The sequence below is a fragment of the Hylobates moloch genome, unplaced genomic scaffold (assembly GCF_009828535.3).
Source record: "Hylobates moloch isolate HMO894 unplaced genomic scaffold, HMol_V3 SCAFFOLD_9, whole genome shotgun sequence".
NCBI classification, from domain to species: Eukaryota; Metazoa; Chordata; class Mammalia; order Primates; family Hylobatidae; genus Hylobates; species Hylobates moloch.
In genome coordinates, this window is record NW_026652284.1 from 24,285,367 (window position 1) to 24,298,020 (window position 12,654).

Genomic DNA, 12,654 nt, shown 5'->3' on the forward strand with positions numbered 1-12,654 from the left:
TTAGCATTTTGTAATCCTTTGCAGTTTACAAAGCACCTTCACATGGTTTTTACATATCTTTTTCACTGAGTTTTACTTAAAATAGGGGCTGATTTCCTGATGAAATTAACAGTAATTACACCAGTTACTGAGATGATGACAAAAGGTTTTACCTTAAGACAGAGTTTTGGTGCCTAATCTCTGACTCCAGTTGGAGTTTTCTCTGACAACTAAGCTTTATCTTTCTCACTGAAGTAATGACACTTGGTTGTTTTGGTCTTTTCTTTAAATTCAAATGTTGCTCTCTTTGCCAACCAATCATAGACATCCTCTAAAGTGCAGTGTAATGACAGACGGTTGGTTTGTGGTTAGATAATAACTCCCACTTGAGAAAACCTACAAGGCTGCCACACCTCTTGAAGGCCAAGTGCATCTTTTAAAGGCAGTACTTTCACCTTTGCAATCATTTTTCATTGCGTAGAAGGAAATTGAGAAAAAAAAAAGCTTGGGCTTTGACTTTACTCTTTTATTTCCTGTTCAGCCCGGTATTTCAAGCTCAGCTCGTTCTGAGCAGAAGTTGGGCAAGTTGATATTACCAAAGGCATCCTGGTCTAGCAGAAAAAGCCCAGGCTTTGGAGTAGCAGATGTTGTGTGGTGGCTCACGCCTGTAATCCCAGCACTCTGGGAGGCCGAGGTGGGTGGATCACCTGAGGTCAGGAGTTCGCGACCAGCCTCGCCAACATGGTGAAACCCATCTCTATTTTTAAAAATACAAAAATTAGCTGGGTGTGGTGGCGGGTACCTGTAATCCCAGCTACTTGGGAGGCTGAGGCAGGAGAATCGCTTGAACCCAGGAGGCAGAGGCTTCAGTGAGCCGAGACTGCGCCATTGCACTTCAGCCTGGGCAATGAGCGAAACTCTATCTCCAGGCCAGGTGCCGTGGCTCACGCCTGTAATCCCAGCACTTTGGGAGGCCAAGACGGGCGGATCACAAGGTCAGGAGATCGAGACCATCCTGGCTAACATGGTGAAACCCCGTCTCTACTAAACATACAAAAAATTAGCCGGATGCAGTGGCGGGCGCCTGTAGTCCCAGCTACTCGGGAGGCTGAGGCAGGAGAATGGCGTGAACCCGGGAGGCGGAGCTTGCCGTGAGCCGAGGTCGCGCCACTGCACTCCAGCCTGGGCGACAGAGCCAGACTCCGTCTCAAAAAAAAAAAAAAAAAAAACTCCATCTCCAAAAAAAAGAAAAAAGAAAATTCATCAAGCTGCACTTAAAATGTTTACATTTTTCTCTAGGTATGTTATACTTCAAGAAAATTTTTATTTTTAAAAAATGTGCATTGGGGCTACGGGTGACAGCTATTATCAGGCAGAAGGAAAGGACAGACTTTGAAAATAGACTCTTTACCCTTCTGTTACTAACTGTTACTTTCACGAGTTCCCTGGCCCCTCAAATTCAGTCTCCCACATGTTTAAGCAGAGACAGTACCTGACTCAGAGCACTGTGAAGATAAAAGGAGTCGATGCATGTAGAAATGCGTGGCATGCTCAGGAAATGTCAGTGCTTCCCGTTCACCCAGGACGACTCCTGGGAAATGACTCTGAGCCTCCTTTACTGCTAATTTGTACTGCTGATAGGGAGCACGTTGATTGGTTTGTTTAATTTAGCTTACATTTTTTCCACAATTATTAGAGAAATACATTCGGTTATGATGATGTCCCGTGTGTCTCTTTGCCCTGCAGCCCTATTTAAGAACAAGGATAGTTCAATAAAAATCCCCTCAGCCCAGTTTTCTTTCCTCCTTCTACTTATTGATAACATGATTGATAGTAATTTAGGATGTTTACTGTCTCTTTCACATAGACTACCACACGTGGAAATTAGGAAAGTAGTAATAAGTACCAAATACTAGAATGACATGCCATTTCTCCTGGCTTTAGGTAGAAGGCAGGGAGCGTTTACTGATGTGATTTGAGAAGCGACAGGAAGCACAGCTGTGAGGGTGGCGTTGAGCAGGGCAGCGATGGCTAGAACTTGGAAGTTGGAATTACAGTAGACTCAGTGTTTCTCAACTCTGGCTGCATGTTACAATTTTAACCTGAGGAGGGCAAAAGCAAGCAAAAATCCTGATGACTTCTGCTTCTGGCCATTATGGAGTAACAGGCCATAAACAACTCAAATGTCCTGCCATAAACAACTCAAACGTCAGACACTGGGAAACTAGCAGTGCAGGACAGTGATGCCTGGGAGAAAAGGATCAAATGGGGTGAGCCCTGTGGTTGCTCCAACTTGGAGGGAATCTTTAGGCTGCTGTACAGGGAATAAGTACCTAAACAGGGTTCAACAGTCTCCCTGAGTTGAGGAGACAGAGTTCAGGGTTCAGGGAGCACAAGCCAGCTAGGATTCATGGGGCAGAGTATCAGAGAGAGAGCGAGACAGATGGTAACAAAGAATTCCAGAGCTTGTTTGTTTATTTTTTTTTTCTTTTCTTTTTTGTCTTGTTTTTTATTTGTCAGTGAGAGTTCCAGACCTTTGCAGAAAGTTTTCTTCAAGACATCAGCTGAGGCAGGGTCGGGTGGCTCACACTTGTAATCCCAGTACTTTAAGAGGCCAAGCCAGGAGGATCACTTGAGCCCAAGAGTTGGAGACCAGCCTGGGCAACATGGTGAAACCCTGTATCTACAAAAATAAAAATAAAATTATCCAGGTGTGGTGGTGTATGCCTATAGTCCCAGCTACTCGGAGGCTGAGTTGGGAGAATCACCTGAGCCCGGGGAAGTCAAGGCTGCAGTGAGCTGGGATCACCCCGCTGCACTCCACCCTGGGCGGCAGAGGAAGACCTGCCTCAAAGAAAACACACACACACACACACACACACACACACACACACACACACTCACACACTCACATTCACACACACGGTATCAGCTAAGTACTAATCAGTCATGCTTATGAAGAAACTATCAGACCTGAATGCAGGAAAGAGCCTCTGGAAGGATTAGGCAGAACAATCCTGGAGCTCACACAGGACCAAGAATAATTGATGTTTCCACCGGCCAGAGCAGAAAGACCTTCTTCCAATACACAGAGCATCACAGAAGAGTATTGTCTCAGTAGTGAGGCCAAGGCTAACTAACAGCTATTCTGGACCTGTCTATCCAAGCTTAAAAGTAAGTCTTGAAAGGTACTCAGACAAAATTACAGCAAATTTGATTTAAAGATCTATATTGGCTTTTCTTTGTGATTCTAGAAAAAGGCAACACCTTATTCTATAAAATACAGTGAGTGTTCCGATAAGCCAAGCAGAAGAGTTTGGTTTTATAGACAGAAAAGGGCTGAGAAAAGCAGAAACAGAGAACGGAAAATTGTTTGGTTGTTTCAAAGTTACTTTCCTTATAGGGTTAAAACAGACACAGGTGTAGTGGGTTGCTGCGCCCTCCCAGGCAGTCCCAACAACTAGTTGACCAGAGCCCCCGGGGCACACAGCCTAATTCCCTGCCCATCAGATCATCTGGAACTTCTGCCCAGAGAGGAGAGAGCGACTGGAAATTCTCTCAGGCAAGGTCCAAACCTAAAAGAATCACTGGCACGCCCACCAGGACTAAGACCAATTTTTAATGAAAATTTTTCTGTGGGCTGCATAACTATATTTCTTTATAACAAAATTATTTATCTTAAATGTTTTGATTTTTTATTCCTCATATGCATGGCCTGTGATAGACCAGGGGACTTGTAAGCTCAGAGTCCATGAGGTCAGAAGCTGACATCCTAAATGTCTATTTAGAATGAATTTATTTTTATTTATTTATTTATTTTTTTTTTGAGACAGAGTCTCGCTCTGTCACCCAGGCTGGGGTGCAGTGGCGCAGTCTCGGCTCACTGCAAGCTCCGCCTCCCGGGTTCACGCCATTCTCCTGCCTCAGCCTCTCCGAGTAGCTGGGACTACAGGCGCCCGCCACCACGCCCGGCTAACTTTTTGTATTTTTAGTAGAGATGGGGTTTCACTGTGGTCTCGATCTCCTGACCTTGTGATCCGCCCGCCTCGGCCTCCCAAAGTGCTGGGATTACAAGCGTGAGCCACCGCGCCCGGCCCCTAGAATGAATTTAAACCAACCAAAAACTCTGCCATGAAACTCGGAAAGACAAGCAATTTAACAAAAATGAACCAGTCTCTAAATAAATAAAAAGATTAAAATTTTAAAATTAAAAAAAAAAAAAAACAGAGGGAACTTCATTTTCATGCCAGCTCAGGTAAACTGGGCCCCTTTTGATTGGTTGCTGTGAATCTCCTGGGGGTATTTTTTTTTGGTAGTGGGGTCGGGGGGTGGACCGGCCTGTTTCAGAGTTCAGTTTAATTATGTGGCACCCAGCATGAGTGACTCCATTCTGATTTGGCCTGGTCTGCTAGTGCCTAGTGTACGAGGCTAGTCCAAAATAATGGTTTCCTATACATTTTATTTAACAAAATACATTTTTTTCTAAGTAACATAATGTGCTAGAACAAAGCTCAAAAATACTTGAGTCCAAAAATTCCACTTCTCAACAATATAAAATTCAAAATGTCTCCCAGCCAATTAAAAATATTAGAAAGGGGCCAGGTGCAGTGGCTCATGCCTGTGATCCTAGCACTTCAGGAGGCCAAGGTAAGAGGATTGCTTAAGCCCAGAAGTTCAAGACCAGCCTGGGCAACATAATGAGACCTCATCTTTACTGGGGGGAAAAAAAAAAAAAAGAATTAGCTGGGGGTTCTGGTGTGGTGGCACATGCCTGTAGTCCCAGCTACTCAGGAGGCTGAGGCGGGAGGAGCACTTGAGCCCAGGAATTGGAGGCTGCAGTGAGCCGAGATCGCACCACTGCAGCCTGGAGAGAAAGCAAAACCCAACTCAAAAAAAAAAAAAAAAATTAGGACTTCCCATTTCTGGTTTGGCACAAAAGGAGCTTAGAAGTCACCACTCCATCCTAACAACAATTAAAAAGCTGAACACATGGAAAAATCAACAACTCTTCTTAGATATGTCAGAGCAGTGAGGTCACAGGGCAAACTGCTGCCCCCGTAATTGGAGAGATGCATTGGTGGATACAGAATATGACAATTTACTAGTGTGGAAAAGGTGCAGGGGAGGAAAACCTAAACTGTAATTGATGAATTGCTTAGTGTGGTCAACTCTGAGAGTTAAAAAGCCCCGGGGGACCCAATCACAGGGGGCCCCCCACACTATTACCTCCAGGAGCACTGCTAGGTCCTCACAGGTGCTCATTCTTCTGCTAACGGGAGGGGGAAAGGAACCATTTTGAAACCTGCCCGAACATTCTGTTCTTAACAAGGACAACGCTTAGGAGCAACTATTTTACCAGAGCCTCATCTGTTGTGGTTTTATCAGCTGAGCCTAGCCTATCTGAGGGAATCCAGCCCCCTCTAGCCATCCTAACCACCTAAGGGAACTTCACCAAGAGAAGCACTGGTGAAGTTCACAGTCCAAGGGCACAGGCTCACCTATGAAAAGCCCATGACCAAATCATAGGATTATAGAACACCCGCCATCCCCACACGTTACATTACTAAAGGCCTATTTATGGCAGTTCCTTTAGCCGGTACATTACATCCACCTTTCACAAAACAGTACAAGGGATACTAAAAGGCAAAAAATACAATTTGAAAAGTCTGAACAATCATCAGAATCTGAGTCAGATATGGCAAGAATCATGGAACTATCAGGCCAGGGATTTTTTTTTTATTGTGATTAATATGCAAAGGACTTCAATGGAAAAAGTAGACAATGTGCACAAACAGATGGATAATGTAAGCAGAGAAATGGAAATTCTAAGGGTCAAAAAGATGCTAGAGATCAAAAACTCTGTAATAGAGATGAAGAATGCTTTTGATGGGCTCATCAGTAGACTGGACATGGCTGAGGAAAGAATTTCTGAGCTTGAACATATGACAAGACAAACTTCCAAAACTGAAAAGCAAAGAGAAAAAGTCTAAAAAAATTTTTTTAAAGAACAGAATATCAAATAATTGTCAGCCAACTATAAAAGGTATAACCTACATGTAATGGGACTATCACAGGGAGAAAAAGGAGAGAAAGGAACAGAAGCAATAGTTGAGGTAATAATGACTGAGACTCTCCCCTAATTTTTTCGGGTTTTTTTTTGTTTGTTTTGTTTTTGAGACAGGGTCTGGTTCTGTCACCCAGACTGGAGTGCAATGGTGCGATCTTGGTTCACTGCAACCTCTGCCTCCTGGGTTCAAGCCATCCTCCTGCCTCAGCCTCCCTAGTAGCTGGGACTACAGGCGCCTGCTAATTTTTGTATTTTTTGTAGAGATGGGGTTTCGCCATGTTGTCCAGGCTAGTCTTGAACTTCTGACCTCAAGCGATTTGCCTGCCTTGGCCTCCCAAAGTGCTAGGATTACAAGTATGAGCCACCATGCCCAGTCGAATTTCCCCAAATTAATGTCAGACACCAAACCACAGATTCAGGAAACTCAAAGAATACCAAGCAGGATAAATGCCAAAAAACCCACAAAATGACACCTAGACATATTCAAGCTATACCTGGACATATTCAAATTTCAGGAAATCAAAAATAAAGAAAAAATCTTAAGAGAAGTTAGACAGAAAAAAACACCTTTACCTACAGAGGAGTAAAGATAAGAATGACACTCAACTTCTCAGAAACCATGCAAGCAAGAAGCAAGTGTAGGAAAATGTGTAGTGTTGAGAGAAAAAAAACACTACCCTAGAATCCTGTACCCTGTGACGTTGTCCTTCAAAAGTGATGGAGAGGTCAAGCGCAGTGGCTCACACCAATAATCCCCGCACTTTGGGAGGCCTAGGTTGAGAATCACTGGGCAGCCTGGGCAATGTAGTGAGACCCTATCTCTACAAAATACGAAAATTTAAAAAATTATAGCTGGGTGTGGTGGTGAGGTAGGAGGCGAACTCGACTCCAGAGGCAGGGCTTGGACACCAGACCAAATTGAGGTCTAGTTAACACAGGTCCCTGTATGGAAGCAGCTTTCCATAAGACATACCCAGCAGTGTGCCGTGTCAGTTTACCGTTGTCATAGCAACACCTGGAAGTTACCACCCCTTTCCATGGCAATGACCTGACGACTCAGAAGTTACTATGCTTATCCTAGAAATTTCTGCATAAACCACCCCTTAATTTGCATATAATTAAAAGTGGGTTAAAAATATGAGTGAAGAACATATTCTGAGCTGCTATTCTGGGCACTGCCCTGCCCTACAAGGAGCAGTACTTCTGCTGCTGCTGTACACTGCTACTTCAATAACACTTGCTGTTTACCACCATTGGCTCCCATTGAATTCTTTCCTAGGTGAAGCCAACAACCCTCCTGGGCTAAGCTCCAATTCTGGGGCATGCCTATCCTGCATCAGTGGTGCACACCTGTAGTCCCAGCTACTCAGGAGGTTGAGGTGGGAGCCCTGAGGCTTGAGCCCTGAAAGTCAAGGCCACAGTGAGCCATAATCACGCCACTGCACTCCAGCCTGGGTGACAGAGCAAGACCCTGTTTCAAAAAAAAAAGTGATGGAGGGCCAGTTGCAGTGGCATGTGCCTGAAGTCCCACTTACTCAGGAGGCTGAGGTGGGAGAATCATTTGAATCCAGAAATTTAAGGCTAGCCTGGGCAACAGAGCCAGACTCTGTCTCTTAAAAAAAAAAAAAAAAGAAAGAAACGCTGGGCGCAGTGGCTCACGCCTGTAATCCCAGCACTTTGGGAGGCCGAGGCAGGCAGATCACGAGATCAGGAGATCAAGACAATCCTGGCTAACACGGTGAAACCCCGTCTCTACCAAAAGTACAAAAAATTAGCTGAGCAGAAGAATTGCTTGAACCCAGGAGGCAGGGGCTGCAGTGAGCTGAGATTGCACTACTGCACTCCAGCCTGGGTGATAGAGTGAGACTCTGTCTCAAAAATGAATAAATAAGAGTAGGTAGCCAGGTGCAGTGGTTTGCACCTGTAATCCCAGCTACTTGGGAGGCTGAGGCAGGAGGATCACTTGGGAGGCTGAGGCAGGAGGATCGCTTGAGCCCAAAAGTTAGAGGAGAAGTAGATGAATCCACTATTTTTTTTTTTTTTTGAGACGGAATGGAATGATCTCGGCTCACCGCAACCTCCGCCCCCCCGGGTTCAAGCGATTGTCCTGCCTCAGCCTCCTGAGTAGCTGGGATTATAGGTGCGCACCACCAAGCCTGGCTAATTTTTTTTTTTTTTTTTTAGTAGAAATAGGGTTTCACCATGTTGATCAGGCTGGTCTCGAACTCCTGACCTCATGATCTGCTCGCCTCAGCCTCCCAAAGTGCTGGGATTACAGGCGTAAGCCACCATGCCCGACTGAATCCACTATTTTAGTTGGAGACTTTAACACCTCTCTATAAGACATAGACAGATCCAGCAGGCAGAAAATCGGTAAGGACATAGTTGAACTCAACAACACTTCAATCAACTGGATATGATTGACATCTATAGACTTCTTCATCCAATAACAGCAGGTTACACACTCTTATCAGCTCACATGGAACATTTACCAAGATTAACCACATTCTGGGTCATAAAACACACCTCTACAAATTTAAAAGAATAGAAATCACATGATGTGTGCACATTCAGACCACACAATGGAATTAAACTAGAAACATGAACAGAACGGTACCTGGAAAATCCCCCAAATACTTGGAGATTAAAACAACACACTCTTAAATAACACATGCAAAAAAGAAACTTAAAAAGAATTTTAAAAATATTTTGAACTAAATGAAAATGAAATACAATTTATCAAAATTTGAGGGATGCAGTGAAAGCAGTGCTTAGAGGGAGATTTGTGGCATTGTTAGAAAGAATAAAAATCTAAAATCAATAGTCTAATCTTCCACTTTAGTAAACTAGAAAAAGAAGAGCAAATTAAATCCAAAGTAAGCAAAAGAAAAATAATAAAAATTGGAGCAGAAATCAGTAAAATTGAAAACAGAAAATCGACAGACAAAATCAATGAAACCAAAACCTAGTACTCAAAAGATCAATAAAATCAACAAACCTCTAACCTGGCTAACTAAGAAAAAAAGAAAGAAGGCCAGGCATGGTGACTCACGCCTATAACCCCAGCACTTTGGGAGGCTGAAGTGGGTGGATCACTTGAGCCCAGGAGTTTGAGACCAGCCTAGGTGACGTGGTAAAACCCCATTTCTACCAAAAATACAAAAAAAATTTAGCCAGACGTGGTGGTGTGCACCTGTAGTCCCAGCTACTAGGGAGGGTGAGGTAGGAGAATCACCTGAACCCAGGAAGCAAAGGTTTCAGTGAGCAGAGATCATGCCACTGCACTGCAGCCTAGGTGACAGAGTGAGACCCTGTCTCAAAAAAAAAAAAAAAAAAAAAAACAAAGAAAGAAAAGAAAAGAAAGAAGACACAAATTTCTAATATCAGAAATAAAAGAGGGGACATCACTACAGACCCCATGGACATCAAAAGGAGAAAAAAGGAGACATCAAAAAGAGAATATGAACAACTCTATCCCCACAAGTTTGATAACCTAGATAAAGGGGCCAATTCCTTGAAAGATATAATCTGCCAAAATTCATACAAGAAGAAACACAGTCTGAATAGGCCTATATTTAAACTGAATCAATAAATAGTAACCTTCAAAACAGAATTCATCAGCCCAGATGGTTTCACCAGTGAATTCTACCAAATGTTTAAGGAATAAATTATACTAATCCTCTACAAACTCTTCCAAAAAATTGAAGCAGAGGAAATACCTCTTAACTCATCCTACGAGGCCAGCATTACCTTAATACTGCTCCTTCGTGAACATAGATGCAAAAATTCTCAACAAAATATTAGCAAATTGAATCCAACAATGTATAAAAAAGAATTACATGCCATGATCAAGTGGGATGTATCCCAGGTATGAAGGCTGGTTCAGTATTAGAAAATCAATTAATTCAATCTATCACATCAATGAGCCATATAAGAAAAATCACAGTATCATATCAATAGAAACAGAAAAATCATTTGACAAAATCCAACACCCATTCATGATTTTTAAAAAAGCTCTCAGAAATGGAATAGAAGGCATCACTGCTTTTTAGCATTATACTAGAAGCCGTAGGTATTACAATAAAACAAGAAAATGAAATGAAAACATACAGATTTGGAAGAAAGAAATAAAACTGTATTTGTTTACAGATGACATGATTGTCTATGTAGAAAAATCCAAAAGAATCATCAGCAACAACAGAAACTCCTAGAACTATTTAGCAGTTATAGCAATGTTGTAGAATACAAGATTAATGTACAAAAGTCTATCACTTTCTTATTTATCAGCAATAAGCAAGTAGAATTTGAAATTAAAGATACATTACTATTTACATTAAGTTGTACAAATTAAGCGTATAAATTACATTAAATTGATGTAAATTGTTTACTCAAAAAAGCCACTTAGGTATAAATCTAACAAAATGTATACAAGACTTACATGAAGAAAACTACAAACCTCTGATGAAAAATATCAAAGAAGTTGGCCAGGTATGGTGGCTCACGCCTGTAATCCTAGCACTTTGGGAGGCCAAGGCAGGTGGATCACGAGGTCAGGAGTTCAAGATCAGCCTGGCGAACATGGTGAAATCCCCGTCTCTGCTAAAATTACAAAAATTAGCCAGGTGTGGTGGTGCACGCCTGTAATCCCAGCTTCTCGGGAGGCTGAGGCAGGAGAATTTTGCAGAGGCAAAAGACCCAGAATAGCCAACTCAAAATTGAATAAAGAAGAATGAAGTCAGAGTACAGACACTACCCAACCTCAAGACTTACGATCAGCCTGGTCAACATGGTGAAACTCAGTCTCTACTAAAAATACAAAAATTAGCCAGGTGTGGTGGCAGGCGCCTGTAATCACAGCTACTTGGGAGACTGTGGCAGGAGAATCGCTTGAACCCGGGAGGCAGATGTTACAGTAAGCCGAGATCGTGCCACTGCACTCCAGCCTGGGGGACAAGAGTGAGACTTCGTCTCAAAAAAAAGAAAAAAATTTCCCAGTAATATGATGAATTAGATACCCGAGTGATCCTCCTGATGATAAAAAACTAAATTATTGTATAAAGTTTTTATTTTTTTATTATGTTGCTGAGCTGCATGAAACTAAGAAATAAGCCCCAAAATGAAGTGAAACCAGGAACTGTGGAGAAAGGAAAGTAAATACCAACATCGTGTTTAACCCTCAGGATGCCTGCCAAACCCCAGAGACCTTAACCTCCTCCTTTCACGTTTGCACAGGATACCTGGGGGACAGGAGATAAATCCCAAGGCCTCTCCAAAATGGGAACTCTAACAGGAGACCCCAGAGGGTCATAACTACAGTGCAAGAGCTAAGGTAAAATAAATTGGCTGGGCATGGTGGCTCACGCTTGTAATCCCTGCACTTTGGGAGCCTGAGGCAGGCAGATTGCTTGAGCCCACAAGTTGGAGACCAGCCTGGGCAACATGATGAAACTTCTTCTCTACAAAAAATATAAAAAATTAGCTGAGTGTGATGGCACGTGTCCACCAGGAGGCTGAGGTGGGAGGATGGCTTGAGCCCAGGAGGCAGAGGTTGCAGTGCACTAAGATCATGCCACTGCACGCCAGCCTGGGCAATAGAGCCAGACTTTGTCTCAGAAAATAAATAAATAAATAAGCCATAGCACTAAGATGGGAGGTCCAATGAAATCTTCCTATGTCAACTCTGGCCCTGGAAACAGAAGAAAATAAAATCACCTTTAAGAATTCATAACTTTTGGCCAGGTGCTGTGGCTCAAGCCTGTAATCCCAGCACTTTGGGAGGCCGAGGCAGGCGGATCATGAGGTCAAGAGATCAAGACCATCCTGAGTAACATAGTGAAACCCTGTCACTACTGAAAAAAAAAATACAAAAATTAGCTGGGTGTGGTGGCGCATGCCTATAATCCCAGCTACTCGGGAGGCTGAGGCAAGAGAATCGCTTGAACCCGGGAGGCAGAGGTTGCGGTGAGCTGAGATTGTGTCACTGCACTCCAGCCTGGTGACAAAGCTAGACTCTGTCTCACAAAAAAAAAAAAAAAAGCATTCATAACTTTTGGCTGGATGCAGTGGCTCACTCCTATAATCCCAGCACTTTGGGAGGCTGAGGGGGGTGGATCACCTGAGGTCAGGAGTTCAAGACCAGCCTGGTCAACATGGTGAAACCCCACCACTACCAAAAATACAAAAATTAGCCGGGAGTGATAGTGCACACCTGTAGTCCCAGCTACTCGGAAGGCTGAGGCAGGAGAATTGCTTGAACTCGGGAGGCAGAGTTTGCAGTGAACTGAGCTCACACCACTGCACTCCAGCCTGGGTGACAGAGCAAGACTCCATCTCAAAAAAAAAAAAAAAAAAATTCATAACTTTCCAAAAACAAAGAGTTCATAACTTTCAAGCCAGCTCTCTCATGAAATCCCAAGTCAAATCATATTACTATGTAATCCTAAAATCCTCAGAGAACTTAAAATTTAAAGTGGCGGCCGGGCGCGGTGGCTCACGCTTGTAATCCCAGCACTTTGGGAGGCTGAGGCGGGCGGATCACGAGGTCAGGAGATCGAGACCACGGTGAAACCCCGTCTCTACTAAAAATACAAAAAAATTGGCCGGGCGTG